A 16631-nucleotide genomic window follows, 5' to 3' on the forward strand; every position below is an offset into this window, starting at 1 on the left:
TAAATCATTCTGAGTCACAGAAAAGTTATGAGTGTCTATCACTTCTGCCTAAGTATATTCTCTCTAATAGAGTTACAATTCTTGAGAGTTATTCGAGTCTTTCTCTAAGGTAGGGATTTAGCTTGTTTCAACTTATTGGATAGCAGTTTTTTTCCTTCACCTTTTTTTTACCCTTTTCATATGTCTCTTGAACCTCCTGTTTGATGTCTAAATTTTCTATTTAGCTCTGGTCTTTTCAATAGGAAATGTTGGAAGTCTCCCAGTTCATTAAATGTCCATCTTTTTCCTGGAAGAGAAGGCTCAGTTTTGCTAGATAATTCTTAGCTGCATTCTAAGCTCCCTTGCTCTTCAGGATATCTCATTCCAGGCCCTTCGATCCCTTAATGGTGATGCAGCCAGGTCCTGTGTAATTCTTACTGTGACTCCTTGGTATTTAAATTTTTCTTTCTGGCTACTTGCAGGATTTTGTCTTTTTTCTGATAGTTCTGGAATTTGGCCACATTTCTTGGTGCTTTCATTTTAGGATCTCTTTCTGGAGGGGATCGATGTATCCTTTCAATAACTATTTTGCCCTCTGGTTCCATGATAGCAGGGAAGTTTTCCATCATTAAATCCTGCAATATTGGGGGTGGCTAGGTGATGCAGCCCTGGAGTCAGGAGTACTTGAGTTCAAATCCAGCCTCAGACATTTAATAATTACCTAGCTGTGTGACCTTGGGCAAGTCACTTAACCTAATGCCTTCCAAAAAAATAATCCTGTAATATTAAATCCAGACTTTTTGTCTCTTCATAATGTTTTTAGGAAGTCCTATAATTCTCAGGTTGTCCCTTCTCAATTGGTTCTTGAGGTCAGAGGTTTTGCTGATGAGGTATTTTATATTTTCTTCTATTTTTTTGATCTTTTGGTTTCGTTTAACAGAATCTTGTTGTCTCTTGAAGTCATTAGTTTCCACTGATTCCATTCTTTTTTTAAGAGAAGAATTTTCTTCATTTACCTTTTGAAACTCCTTTTCCAATCGGTCAATTCTATTTTTGAAGGAGTTCCATTTGCCCAATTGAGGATTTGAGAGAATTATTTTCTTTTTGTATTTTTCCAATTGTATTTTCCAATGTTTTGTTTTCTTGTTGCAAGATGTTAATTTTTTTCTTGCTATGTGTTAATTATCTCTTGAGTTTCTTTTCCCAGCTTTTCCAATTGATTTTTAAACTCCTTCCTGATTTCTTCAAGGAAGTCTTTCTGGGCTGGAGACCAATTCATATTCTCCTCAAAAGTGCTCGATCTCTTTGGGTTAGAATTTGGTCCTTCAAAGTATTTCTCCGTGGGTCCCCCTTTTTGGTGGTTTTTCTTCATTTTTCTAGGATCTTGGGGGAGTGGCTCTCAGAGGTTTCCTTTTAAAGATCCTAGAGGCTTTGTTCACTTGGCTTAGTAATTCCAAAGGCTGGCCAGTAGGGGGTGCTGGTTGCTTTCTCTGGAGTGACTGTAGTCCTCTGCCAATCCTGGAGGGAGGGAGGAGGGGCATCAGGGTCTGAGTTGACCTTGAACAATGGGCTGGAAGCCAATCTCCCTTTCAGCTGAGTGGGCTCCTTAGTCCACATCTGTGCTTGAGGGGATGGGAGGAGGGGTGGCGACTACCGTTTGTTTCTGGAAGAATGCTCCAAAAGTATGGAGTTCATATCCCCTCACCCAACTGGAGGATTTCTGGGATGTAGACCTCATCTCCCCCTGGCCAAAAACTCTCTGGCTAAAGTTGTTTCTCGACCTGCCTCTCACCAAGGTCTCCAGACTAATGCTGGCCCTTTGGCTTCCCCCATTGCTTTCCCTGCACTGATCCTCTGGTCTCCTCTCCTGGTTCTCCCACAGTCCCCTGAGACAGACCTTGTTAATAGGTGTTCTTCTCCTAGCTTCTTTTTTCTGGGTTTTGTTGATTGAGTTTTCTTTCATGTTATTTTTTAAGGGGACACAGGGAACACTTAACACAGTGCCTGTTCTCTGCCATCTTGGCCTTGGGAGAGGCATCCTTCAGAGATGCCTGCCCCTGGGAAGTCAGTGCCTCTCCCCTCCCTTTCCTGTGGATCACCACAGAAGCTTTAGAAGGGAAAGGGGCCTGGACTAAGCCTGAACCCAGTGGGGTGAGAGGGCAGATCCAGACAAATCTCCTTCGGGGCCACACCTCCTCAAGCCCGATGTGCACACCAAATTTGAATAATTTTTTTTTAGTTTTTGCAAGGCAATGGGGTTAAGTAGCTTGCCCAAGGCCACACAGCCAGGTGTCTGAGGCTAGATTTGAACTCAGGTACTCCTGACTCCAGGGCCAGTGCTCTATCCACTGTGCCACCTAGTCACCCCAGATTTGAATAATTTCTTAAGGAAGAAGAATTGTTGGAAAAAAATATGTTGTTGCTATCTCTGACTCAGAGCATATTCTTTTAGGTTTCATCCTTAGTAGCATTTTTTTTAAGGACAGGTATAATTTTTTTGTTAAGTTTTCTTCATTTTAAGCACTTATTTGCAAATATCTATAGTTAATAGAAAATGAGTGAAAAAATTCTTAGGTTCACCTCATAAGATGAGACACTAAGCCAAGCAAGAAATTTGGGTATTTGCTTTTAAAAACTGAAGATCAAGGAAAGCCCCCAAAATCTGTACTTTTCAAGACATTGGTAAGAATGAAAATACTGTTCAAAAACATTCTGACAATATTTGACCATAATCCTAAACTACAGAATTGACATTTTTCAAAGAATATCATCATCATCAGTCACTTCCTTTGAGGAGTATAACCATTCCTACTTGAGGAATAGGGTTTTTTTCTATTGCTCCTTATCAACTAGCTACCTCACCAATTGTGAGCAGGATTCCCCTTGGAATTACTAGGGAATCCTGTTTTTTCTCTACCTTCTCTGTCTCCCATCTATCCTTAAGCCCTTCTTAAGTTGTTCTCTAGTCCTTCTTTTATGCACAAGCCTATAGTAAGCAGGCCATCTAGTTTGGGGGTCTTTTTCCTTATTCTTTTCTTCAGTCTTCTTATAGCTATTCAAAATGCCCCCAAAGAGGGTGGGCATCACCTATTCACCAGGCATAAAGATATATACGTGTAAATGCACATTAGCAGAATAAAATTTGTTGCCAAACTGCTTTTTTGTCTTTCTTAAAATCTCTAAAATACTTAAGACTTAATATTTTTGTTTTTATTTTTGTTTTTCTTGGGGGGGGGGACCCAATTCCAAGACTTAATATTTTTGTTTTTCTTGGTGGGGGGGGAACCCAACTCCCCCACCCCCAAGTGGAGTATAGTTCCTCAATTTACATCATTTTTATGGAAGGGACAAAATTTGTTATCGCACCTACTTTCTTGCCCCTTTGCCAAGACAAATTCTAAGTTTTGTGTTTTTAATTATCAATCTGTAATTTCTCCTCTGGATCTTCTAAGCATTCCCTTAGGCAACTCTGCAGCCACTAGCTGATTGCTAAATAATAATGAATCAATAGTTATAACTGGTTCTTTTCTTTAGAGCCGCAGAAGAGTCAGTCCATAGATACTAAGATATTCATAACTGTCAAGCTTGAAGATAACATTTTCTAATCTTAATTAATATGTAATTTTCTAAGCTTATTTATTATCCTCAGGCATTAGATTTTATGAGGATTTCAGTTATTCCGGGTACAGAATTAAGCTTACTTTCAATGATTTTTTAAACTACAAGTCATTTTACTACTATGCTTCTCCTACCTCACACTCTCCTTAATAAGATTCTATCATTCTTTGATGATGAATTTGCAAAATAGGAAGTTCCTGCTCCAGCTTCAGCAAAGTACTTGATTCAAATCAGGTTAAACTTCCATTCTATCTCATATTCTTTTCTCAAAGCAGTTCATTTCAAAATTGTCATCCTTCCTCAAAAGGGAGAAGATAGACTCACAATTTGAATCTACTTCTTTCATGATTTTTTGTTGACATATTTGTAACAAGATCCTGTTGAACAAATTTCCTTAAAAACACCAGTTATAAAATTTCTGTTTTAAGCTTTAAGTAGTCATTGTAACTGAGAACTTTACAAAATCTCGTACTATCCTTAGAAATTGTGTTGAGTTGTATAAACATATTCACAAATACATGATTTTATTTCTAATCAATATGAATATTCAGAAAAGAATAACCAATTTAATATATAGAACTCCAGCATCGAAAAGGACCTTGGAAATCAGTTATCTCAATAGATGTAAATATCTTCTTTAACATACTGACAGATGGTCATGTAATCTCTACTTGAAAATGTTCTGGTGATAGAAAACTCACTATCTTCCATGGTAACCTGCCCACACCTTCTTAAGGCCTATGAAGGTTAAAGAAGGTGGAAGTGATAATATAAGGAGTACTCCAACTGAGAAGTCCAAGCCCCGTAGATTCAATGGTAGTTTAGGAAACAACAGTAATAGGGGAAAACTTTCCAGTTGTTGATTAGCCCTGGAAGGCAAATAATAGAGCTTAAAACTCATCAAATAAAACAATCAAAACCCTTTCCAACTTTGACATTGTATGAAAAATTAAAGCTATGTGTACTTTATACAATCTCTTACTTTTTCAGTCTAAAACTTGAACCTTGCCTAAAACCAGTCCTATCTTTTACCTTTAATTCGGCAGTTCTACACCTTGGCTTTTTCCAGCTCATTGACTTGTCTACCCATTTCCTAGTCCCGATTTCAGTATGTATTATTAACCTCCATCTATACTGGGAGCTGCTCTCTATCTTTTTTCATGCTCTACTATTGCCTCTCAATCCTCTCAGTCAGGGAGATTTTGTCAGCATTATAGACCAGGATCACTTCTGAACTCAACCCCAGCAAGGGCCAGTATAATTTTCTCACATTATCCCCAATTTTACCATCCCCAGGGATAGGAAACTGAAAACTATGATGAGCACACCATAATAGTATATCAGATCTGCATGAGCTAGGCAACCCTATGGCAGGCAGGATATCACATTGCATGAAGATGTCTCACTGCCAGTCTAGCTAGGTCTCTACTGGGAAACAGAAATGAGCTCTTAAAGTCTAGATTTAACTAGAACTTTTCTTTGACTAGAGTATACCCTGACAACCTTTTTGATAACCCATCTTACATGGCAGGCCACCAATTGGTCATTTCCTACCTGATAAATGATAAGACCCAACAAACTTCCAGAGCTTTTTGCAAAAGCTACAGAGTTCTTTCCATGTCTTGCTTTGTACATGAACTATCCATTCAATGGTTCACTGTTAACAATAATATATCATGGCTTTTACAAAGCTATGTGTGCATTGAACAAGGTTCCCCTCCATTCCTGGACTATAATCCCTTCTCAGCTTTATTTCTGATTGTTATCATTTTTTAAGATTCAACTTTTATTTGTCCCATTTGGAAATGATTCCTACTCCCCCAACTCTCACATGGCAATTTGTTTTATAACTTTTAATGAGTTAAATCATGTAGTATTTCAAGTGGCAGAGTGGATAGTGTTTGACTTGAAGTCAAGAAGACTCAGTTGGCAAGTTGCTTTATTTCTCTTTGCCTCAGTTTCTAATTCTACTATAAATGCTGATAATGGTATATATCTCAGTATTGTTTAATGATGTGATGTTGATTGATGGAGATCCTGTATTATTTTGGTGTTAATTGTTAGGCCATAATTAGCATAAGAAGCAGGAAATTGATACGTACTTTATGTATCACAGTTTACGTATCACATTGAGTATACAAATCAACTGAAAACAGAAAATCATGCACCAACTCTCCTGTCACTTTTATCTTGGTCTTTCGTCTTTCATTTAATTGACAGATCTAATAGGCTTTTCTCAGTCCTTTTGGTTGTTGATCTCCCTTCAATTTTTGACTGTTAATTTATTAGCTGGGGAAGGCTAGAGGAATAGAGGAATCAAGGATAATATCTAGGTTGTGAAATGGGGATTGGGAGGAAGATGTTGCTCTTGACTATAATGGGAAAGTTTGGAAGGGAGGAAGATGAATGGAGAAAGATGAGGCTTTAGTTTTTTTTCTATAGATATTCTGAGAGTATAGCAGGACAAAGGATTTTTAATAGCTTATTTTGTGACAAAAACACATTTTGAATCAGAAGCAGCATTTCCTATGTAGATCAAGAAGGGAATTCTGTATAGCACTCCTACCCAAGCCTCCTGGTTGGATTTCCTAAGATCATACATACTTCCAGAGTCTAGTCCTTGAATCACCACAGCTTTAAGTGTCTGGAATCTAGACAGAGGATGATGTGGATTTCAGAAGCATCTTGATCCCACAATCTAGACACCTAGTGGAGGCTTTCAGGTGTAGTTTAGTCATTTTTAGTTATCACAAATGAACCCAGGTTTGAAAGTTTAAGGATCCAGTTTTTCTATTTAGATAATAGGAATTTCTAGAGTCATGTGCACTTTGGTGAGATAAGAGGATTATTTTATATGGCTTCCAAAGGTGAAGAGACTTAAGGGACTTAAACCATCACAAAGAATATCAAGAGACCTGGACTTTGCATTCCACTGTTCCAGTGAGTTATCAAGATGGAATAAGTTCATTGGGAAGGGAGATATTCTGTAGCTAGTCATATCAAGTGTATTTCTGGAATAGTAAATCCAAGTTCTTAGAATAATACCAAAAGGCTTAAAGTGTCTGTGTGGATCATTTTAGGACTCTTTGGAAAGTGGGACCTACCAGAGAAGGAGAAAAGTTGTATTTTTGTGAGAACTTTGTGTTTTCTGCATTTATTTATGAAGTCTTATGAGCATTTTGCAGTTTTATATCATTTTGGGTGCAAATACTGTCTTATATCTAATAAATACATCAGCTACTCTGAATATTCTTACAGGACCTTTTACCCATGTCAGTTATATTTAGAGATTTCTCCTTAGGGCCTGGGTAGAAACATAATGAGCTATTGATTAGAAGATAAAGGAAAGATCATGTAGAGTAAATGAGGGAAGACATAAGATCTAAGTTTGCTCCAAAATATAATGTCACTAATTGGAGATGACACTGTGAAGATTTTTGAGGCCAGTCCGTCAAGTTTCCTGGTACAATGAAAAAGTACATATTTGTAGTCAGAATAGTTTTGAGCTCAAAACCCAGCCCTGCTTCTGACTGTGTTTGTGCCCTTGGTCAAATTACTTAACCCCTTTGCGTCTTTGTTTCTTCCTCCAAAAGATGAAAGTTTTGGTTTTATACATGCATATGTGTATATATTACATATGTTTGTGAATAATTACATAAGTATATATGACTCCATGCTGGAGGTGAATTTTGAAGAGCATTTTTTAAGAAGGAAAAGGACATGATTCGATGGGAAGAAAGGAAAGGGTGCTTCATCTGGGAAAGATAATATACCTGATGACTAAGGGAAAAAATAGTCAAGTTATGTGATATGGTGAATAAGAATTTTAACTTGAGTAGAATGGAAAAAATAAGATTGAAAAGATAAAAATTTTTCTCCAATGGCATACTAACTGGTATTAAATGGGTAATTTAACGGTGTGAAAAGCTAAAAATTCTGATGAAAATTATTTGCTGTTCTGGTTGGGGCAAAAGGCTTGAGAGATTGTTGTGAAAGTTTTTACCTAGGAGTGGAAATGAAGAACAAATAAGAGATTTGAGACTCTTGAATAGTTGTCTTTCATTATAAAAAAAGATGTGTAATAGTATGAGTAATGATGTCCAAATAAGGAAAGGATTTCCTGAAAGATAAGACTGTTTATTTAGTTTCTGTCACTCAGAAGTACATAAATCAGTAGATTTTATTTTATTCTTAGCAATATGGCAGATAAGCTGAGGACTGTATTAATTCAGTGTCTATTTTTTCTCTTGAAATTATATTATACTTGTTTTCTAGGTTCTTACAGTTATAGATTTAGAGCTAGAAGAGACCTGGGAGAATGTTAGGCTCAACCAAGTCCCTCATTTTGCAATTGTGGTGGCAAAGGCTTTCTTTGAGCTTAGGTGTTCTCATTTTAAATTAAGGACCTTTTCTGCTACACCACGCTTTTATGGATATAAACTCCTTGAAGGCAGATACTTTTTCATTTTTGATTTTGTATCCTTATCACCTTATACTTAATGGCAGTTTAATAAATATTTTTGCTTTGGATTGAATTGAATATTGCAGCCAAAATAACTAGTGTAACCCTGAACTGTGAGAAGAATACATAGTCCAGAACAAGTGAGCTGTTCTCTGCCTTGGGTAGACTACTTTGAGTTTTCTGGCCATTCCCTAGGAATAACACTGAGAAGCCACAGTGAATGCAACTAGAGGAAAACTTACCAGCATGGTAAAGAGCTCCTAGCCTAGACCATGTGAAAAATCTTTGAAGGAATTAAGGTTGTTTAGCCTGGAACAGAGAAGAATTTAAGACATGATACTGTTTCAGACATCTGTGCTATCATATGGATGATAAAGTTATCATATTCCTTCTTTGTCCCAGAGGATAGAACTAAAAACATTGGGTGAAATTTGCAGAGAGGCAGATTTTGGTTTGATGTAAGAAAAAAATTTCCTGTTATACTAAAATTCATTGCCTCAGAATGTGGAGAATACCTTCTTACAGGTACTCTTCAAGTAAAGGGTGATCATTTGTCAGGGAAGCCTCTTTTTCAGGGAAAGGTTAGATTAGCTAACCTCTGAAGTTCTGTGACCAGTTACTCAAGAAAACATTTGTGGACCAGGAAATGGGAACATGGAAAGTAATTTGCTCTAAATTTCATCACATGATTCCCCCACATTTTCAGTGGTCCTTGGAATTAGATAACTAGCTAGCTCAGCACAACCTGGACAGGAGTAGTTAGATATTGTTTTTCTCACTGCCACTGTAAGTATGGGGAAAATGAGCAAAGGTTAAGTGACAGACTGCCTAATACACTGCACTTGAGACTACACTGTACACTCTTATCAGGTATTCCAAAATGTATTCAATGGCATTGAGAAGAAAAGTGTTAATACCACATTCCCTCAATTCTGAACTTTATTTGGACAAAGATGTAACCCCTCTCAAATCAAATCTCTTTTCTGTCAGGATCAGAAGTTCTCCTGGAATTCCTAGAGAAAAAAAAGCTACAAAAATGGTTCCTCTATTCTATTGAGGTGGGCTGAGGAAAGGAAACGGAGCTAAAGCTCCACTGTGATTACTTCTTAGACCTTCAGTACAATGAAGATGTAGAATTAGCCTTTTCATCTCTTGACCTCCTTCCTGCTGGATCAGTTGCATAAGATGATCCTATAAACTGAAATGTATCTACAGAAAGTTTATATCTGTATTTGGATTTGGGAAAACAATGAATAGATGCCTTTTCAGGTTGGGATTGGAATAGAGGACCATGCATTCAACTTGAATGTCCCTGCAAATTTGTAGCTCCTCATGAACTTTAGCTATTTCAAATCTGTTGAATGGGGAGGGAAGAAGGAGTAGTGAAACTGTTTTCTTATGTGCTTTGGTCAAAACCATTCTCCAACATCTGAACCAGAAATACCTGTTTATATAAATTTGAACATTAGTAACTAGAGAATTCCTAAGGAATACAGAAGGTCATGACTGAGAATAGAGAACTGGTATGAATGGAACAGTGAAAGATAAAGGAAGCTTGTGAGTGGAGGTGAATCTTGCTTTGCAAGAATTCTGTGATAATTTTTGGAAATTATGATCTACTACTGCCATTTTTATCAGTTGATTTTCAGTCCTAACAATGCACCTCACAAATCTTTGGCACTCAAGATTCTTTATTGGACTTTTGCCTTTGAAAAGGCTTTTAAGTAATAAAAAGATAGTTTACCATGAGTCTAGGAATGACACATCCAGGTGCACCAAAGTGCTGCTTTGTTAAAGTAGATTCCATAGTAGGAGCTATTCTCTTCAGAGTTGGCCCCCTCTGCCAAAGTATTTCCCAGAGGTAATCTGAAGCCAAAGAACCCACTATCATTTGTTGTGGAAGGAAATGTAGCTAGACATGAAGACAGCATTTACAAGTTGGAGCTGTATGCAGACTCTCTCATCCAATGTATTAAAGATACCTCTCAACTGCATATAATCCCCAAATTTGCTGAGTGTTACACCTTTAGCTTCAGATCACAGATAGAAATATTGAATAGTGCAGGGACTAAGCTTAGAGGCACTTCACTAGAGACTTCCAAGCTATTAAACCACTCTCAGAAAGGAGGTTGATAAAAAGCATAGTTTGTCCCAGATTTCCAGAAGGCAGGACGGAAAAATGAAAGAGTCAAAAGAAGAGGTTAGTCTGGCAAGCCCTCTTCTTGATGAAGCCATAACTCTTTCCTAGATATTAGTTAAAACTATTCTTTTCATAATATATTCTTTAATTTTGAAAGGAATTGAAGTCAAGGTCAGTAACCTATAATTTTCAGAATTGACCTTTTCTCCCTCTATTAAATATTGCCCTTCTCTAACTCTGAGATACTGCTCAACATGTACTATTTGTGCCATCCTATAGGTACAGTATTTGAGCTCATGTTGGTTTGATCAGCCATAGTTGGACACACTGAAACTTATCCCATAACATAGTGATGTTGTTTTGGTCTTCTTCAAAATCAAGGAACAAGAACCAACCAACCTCTCACTTGGGTGTAATTGTGTGTAATTGCCAAATTTGGGGTTTAGGGTGTGTTCCATGAAGACTAATACCTCTTGTATGAGGGCTCTTTTCCACCTTTGATGTCTACCTGAGCCACCTAATTTTCACTTGAAATTTCAAGAAGCTGTAACATACAAATCGACCAACCCTACCCCCACCCCAACCCTGGTAAATCATTTTGGTAGATGGGCTAAATCATGTCAAGGGTAACTGAAGGATCTCAAGCCCATTGGTGAGTTGGGGGGCTCTCTTCCAAAGAATGAAATATTAAACTGGTGACTGGGTATATGAGAACAATTTGTTCTATCAGCTATGAAGGTGGCTGAACTTGGTTGGACGACAGGGTCATCATCAGTTGTCTTTCAACTGGACAATGATGACTTTGGAAGAAAGTGGGGTTTGGGGTGGCTAGGTGGTGCAGTGGATAAAGCACTGGCCCTGGAGTCAGGAGTACCTGGGTTCAAATTCGGTCTCAAACACTTAATCATCACCTAGCTGTGTAGCCTTGGGCAAGCCACTTGACCCCATTTGCCTTGCAAAAACCTAAAAAAAAAAGTGAGGCTGAAATCTTGAAACTCTGCCTCACTTAAATCCAGTTTTTTCATAAATCAAGACATCATCCATTATCATTTGTATCTCAAAGTCCTGTGTCTACAGGAAAGTGACAAAGCAGCAGGTGCAGAAACACTGGGAGCTATAGTCACAATCCTGCACACAGACACCCCTAGGTGTCTGAGCAATCTTTTAAGGATCACACTGTTCACCACCTGGTGTGAGTAAGGGACTAGAAAAAAGTGCCCTAAATAGTGTCTGCTAACCCAACCCTTGCCTGATTACCACAGCAGGGGGATCCTAAACTGTGGTTGAGACACAAAAAATATATAAAAACTTCAGAGAGGATTCTACTTACCACCAGTACATTATTGTAAGAAGAGACAGGATGTGAGAGTGATGAAGGTAATAATGTGTGGTGCAGAAGGCTGGACAAGCTAAATATTCACATTCAACCTAAGTGGTGGTCCCAAGGCAAAAATGGCTTTCAAAAAAATTAATGTCAAAAGATTAGAATGCTTCTCTGAATGGGAACAGTTTGTTGCTATCTTGGAGGGAAAGTTGAGCCCAAACACAATTGGCCACAGTGCAGCAGAAAAGGAGTGGACAGCTTTTAGAGATTGGTGTACAGCATTATCTTTACTCATATGGATCAGAACACTCAAAAACATCAAAATGGTTTGATGAAAAAGATGAGGAAATACAGAAGCTGCTAAATGAAAAATGAGAATTCCACAGGGTTTACCAGCAAAATGGTTGATTCATTTTTAAGAAGGCAGTATTTAATTCCATCAAAAGTAAAGGACAAGTGAAACTTAGAGATTCGCAGGACTCTTGCTTACTAAGAAAGCAGATGAAATTCACTTTCATGGTTACAGTTAACAAGCCAATTTGCTTTTATGATGCTCTAAAAGCTATTTATAGGTCAAAGGCATTTGGGACATCTCAACTAATCAGTGCTGATGGAGCCATATTGATTAGTGATAGGGACGTGATCCTAGAGAGATGGGCTGAACACTTCCATAGTGTTCTTACTGACAGTCATTAATCAATGCTGAAGCCATTGATCAGTTAACTTGAGTTGAACTCAATCTGTCTAAAGCTCCAACCAAAGAAGAGGCTTTTTAAATGCCATTAGGCTCCTTTCATGTGCCAAAGCACATTCTATTCCAACTGATATTTACAATTGCTCATACAAAAGCTGACTGAAATTTTCCAGCTTATACAGCATGAAGAGGTTATCCCCCAATAATTCAAGCATTCCTCCATCATCCATCTCTATAAAAGTAAAGGGAATAGATTGTCCTGTGACAATCATAGGTGTGTTTCTCTTTTAGTCAATGCTGGCAAGATTCTTACCAGAGTCATCCTCAATAGGCTGATCCTTCACTTGGAAGATGGTCACCTCCCTGAGAGCCAGTGTGGTTTCAGAAAGGGTTGAGGAACAGTTGATATGGTGTTTGCTGCCCAACGACTCTAGGAAAAATTCCAGGAACAGAACGGAAGTCTGTATACAACATTTATAGATCTGACCAAAGCTTTTTTAATACTGTCATTCATGAGGATTTAAGAAAATTGTATCAAAATTTGACTGCCCAGAGAAGGTCATCATAATTGTATATCAGTTTCATTACATCGTGCTTGCCTGGGTTCTGGATAGTGGACAATGCTCTCTAGATTTCTCAGTCACCAATAGAGTAAAAGAAGGATGTGTCCTTGCTCGCATGCTTTTTGGCATGTTGTTTTCAGTCATGCCATCAAACACCTTCACTGAGGATGAATATGACCTCAAGATCAGCCAAGGCACTGCCAGTAAATTATTCAACTTGAAAAGGCTACAAGCCAAGACCAAAGTAGAAGGAGTGTTAGTGCATGATCTTCTGTTTGCAGATGATTGTGCACCCAATGCTACCTCTGAAGCTGAGATGCAACAAAGTATGGATTGATTCTCTGATGATTGTTCTCATTTTGGTCTAACAATTAATACCAAGAAATCAGGTGCCCCATCAGCCAGCACCACACCATGCATATGTGGAACCATTGATTACAGCAAATGGAGAAGTTTTGAGGACTGTGAACAAGTTCACTTACCTTAGCAGTGCCCTCCAAGGAGGTAGATATTGATAATGAGGTTGACACACACACATTGCCAGAGTTAGCTCAGTATTTGGGAGACTTCAAAAGAAAGTGGGGAAGAGAGGAGGCAATTAGACTGATTACCAAACTGAAGATCTACAGAGCCATTGTGCTGACTTCATTGTTTCATACTTGTGAAAACTGGACAGTCTACCAGTACCATGACAGGAAACTGAATGACTTACATTTATATTGTCTTAGGAAAATTCTGAAGATCACCTGACAGGAGAAGATACCAGACACTAAGGACCTTTCTTAGGCTAAACTGCAAAGCATTCAAACATTACTAGAGATTATAACTCCAATGGGCAGGCCATGTTGTTCGAATATGAAACATATGCTTACCAAAGATACCAGGGCAAGTATTCACAGGGGGTCAGAAAAAGCAAGGGATACTCTGAAGATCTCAAGAACTTTGGAATTTATTGTACAGCATGGGAGACACTGATACAGGACCTCATTAGAGAGGGTGCTGTGTGTTATGAGCATGGCAGAATTAACTCAAAGGAAATGTGAGATAGGTAAGTTTATTGTACCCTCTGTGTTCATATGGACTATTTGTGCCCATCAGCCAGATGGCTAGAGCATCCTGAGCTCTTTGTTGGACTGCTAAGCCACAATTGGACACACTGTAACTTGTCTCTAGCATAGTATTGTTTTGGTCTTATTGGATAACAAATGAAAAGAACCAACCAACCCCTTAATTGTGTGTAATTCCAAAATAAAATATTAAACTGCAGGAACTGAGCCTAGAGGCACTCTACTAGAGACTTCCAAGTTAATATTAAACCATTCTTTTGAGTCTAGTTATCTATTATCATCTAATTTACATCTCATTTTCTGTAATGGTCAAACATGAAATTGCATGAGAGACTTTATTATATGCTTTGCTTAATTTTAGGTAAATAATACCAAGATCATTCATATCATTATAATTGTCAAAAAAAAGAGGTCTGGCAAGCCCAGTTCTTGATGAAACCATTCACTAAAAACTAGTTAAAACTATTCTTTTCATAATAAATTCTTTAATTTTTTTTGCAAGGCAAATGGGGTTAAGTGGCTTGCCCAAGACCACACAGCTAGGTAATTATTAAGTATCTGAGACCGGATTTGAACCCAGGTACTCCTGACTCCAAGCCCAGTGCTTTATCCACTATGCCACCTAGCTGCCCCAATATATTCTTTAATTTTGAGGACAAAAGATAGATCCTGAGGGTACTTCATTATAATCTACCTTCCTGTTAACAACATCATCATCATCATCACTGATATTTTAATTTTAATTTAAAATTCTTTAAAATTTACCCATATATATATATGTATATATATATACATATATATATATATATATATATATGCATGTGTGTGTGTGTGTGTATTATCTCATTTAAATCCCACAAGTGCTTTCTTTTTTTAAAAAAGTTTAAGGCAATGGAGTTAAATGACTTGCCTGAGGTCACACAGCTAGGAAATTAAGTGTCTGAGTCTGGATTTGAACTCAGGTCTTCCTGACTCCACCATCTGTGCTCCATAGCTGCCTGACACAAGTACTTTCTAAGGCATTCTTCCTACTCTGACTAAACTTTACTCCTTTTTCAATTTGACTACATTTACTCAACTTAATTACACATTGTCCTGTGTGCAATTCCCTCTCAAATCTCACTCTTTTCTATATCCCCTTTCCCTTGCCAAACTTCAGCTTTGAATTATTCCCAGGATCCACTTCTTCTATTCCTATTGATGCCACTGAATGAATCCAAAAGAAGTCACAACAGTACTAGATATATGACAAATTCATCTTGTCCAACTTCAATTAAGCCCTCACTAAGCAAAGCATCCTTTTAAGTCTTCCCTAATTGATTCTCTAACTCACTCCTTGCAGAAGCCATTTCAAATCTTCCCTCCCTATTTCTTCCTTCAACTTCTCACTATATCTTCTAGTTCCTTCTTTTCTGTCTTCAAACATGTTTGATAAACTTGCTTAAAAATCTTAACTATACACCAATGCACCATTCCCTCCACCTATCATCCTATATCTTTGCTCCGATTATCAACCAAGCACCTATAAGTTTTATATACTTGCTGTCTCAACAAATTCTCCTCATTCTTTTTTACTTCTGACACTATAAATGCACTCTCCAAAGTCCCTAATGAACTCTTAATTATGATATCTGATGCTCCACCACTTCAGTATTCATCTTTCTGTTGTACTTTTTAAACAACTACTGTATTTGACACCCTAATGGATTCTTTCTCCTCTTTGAGTTTTTGTGACACTGTGTTTTACTCAGAGTAATCAAACCCCTTTTTCTCAGTCTCCTTTGCTGAGTAATTATGTCACACTCCCTAACTATGGTAGTTGCACATGGTTTTGTCCTGGATTATCTTTTATGTATATTATTTCTCTTTGTGACCACATAAGCTCCTATTATTTTAATAGTTAGTTCTCTGTTGATACCTCATAGAACTAGTCTCTCCACTGCAGTTCAGTTTTACTTCACCAATTGCTATTGGGAATTTCAAATAGATGTCCTGAAGACAGCTCAAACTCAGTGTATCTGAAAAAAGAATCTAATTTTCTACCAGATCTAACCTTCTTTCAATTTTTTTTATTTCTGTCGAAGGCAGTCTCATTCTTTTGGTGCTCTAGGTTCATAACCTTATCAGCATCCTTAATGCCTCTTTCTGACCTCAACTCACAAATTTAATTAGTTGTGGTATTTTGAAATTTCTGACACTTAGGCATCCCTGACCCCCTTATCTCGACTCACACAGATCACTTCATTTCCGATCTCCATTACATCTTGCCTAAATTATTGCAGATTGATCTCACTCAAGTCTTTGCCTACTCCAGCCTCAATCCACTGCTTGCCAAAGTGATTTTCTTTAGCACACATCTGACCATGTCACTTTCCCAGTCAATTAACACCAGTGGCTTCCTAGTGCCTCTACTATCAATTGTTCTGTTTGGTTTTTTAAGCCCCTCATAATCTGGTCTATAGCTATCTTTCCAGGCTCATTCTCTATTAATTATCTTGACATGTTTTTTAATCTAGCCAGACCAGTTTTCTCTCTTCCCTTCCCACATCTGTACCTCTGCACAGACTATCCCCTCATGCTAGGAATGAAATAATTCCTCATTTCTGCCTCACAAAATTCAGCCAAAGTGTTATCTTCTGCATGAGAATAAATTGCTCATGTTCTTCCACTCTAACCACTTGTATTTAGACTTTTTATATTTTTAAAACATATATATGTGCATGCTACACCCTCTATTAGAAATTCAACCTCCTTGAAAGAAGGAATTGTTTCATTCTTTGTATT

At 37.7% G+C, this 16631-nt stretch overlaps 1 protein-coding gene across 5 annotated transcripts in view; it reads left to right on the plus strand.

Annotated features, from left to right (window-relative positions):
- The window catches only part of DEUP1 (deuterosome assembly protein 1), a 116102-nt gene that overhangs the window by 40177 nt on the left and 59294 nt on the right, over positions 1-16631 (plus strand). The gene's annotated exons all lie outside the window — the stretch shown is intronic.

This window comes from Macrotis lagotis, chromosome 1 (assembly GCF_037893015.1).
Source record: "Macrotis lagotis isolate mMagLag1 chromosome 1, bilby.v1.9.chrom.fasta, whole genome shotgun sequence".
In the NCBI taxonomy this organism is placed as follows: Eukaryota; Metazoa; Chordata; class Mammalia; order Peramelemorphia; family Peramelidae; genus Macrotis; species Macrotis lagotis.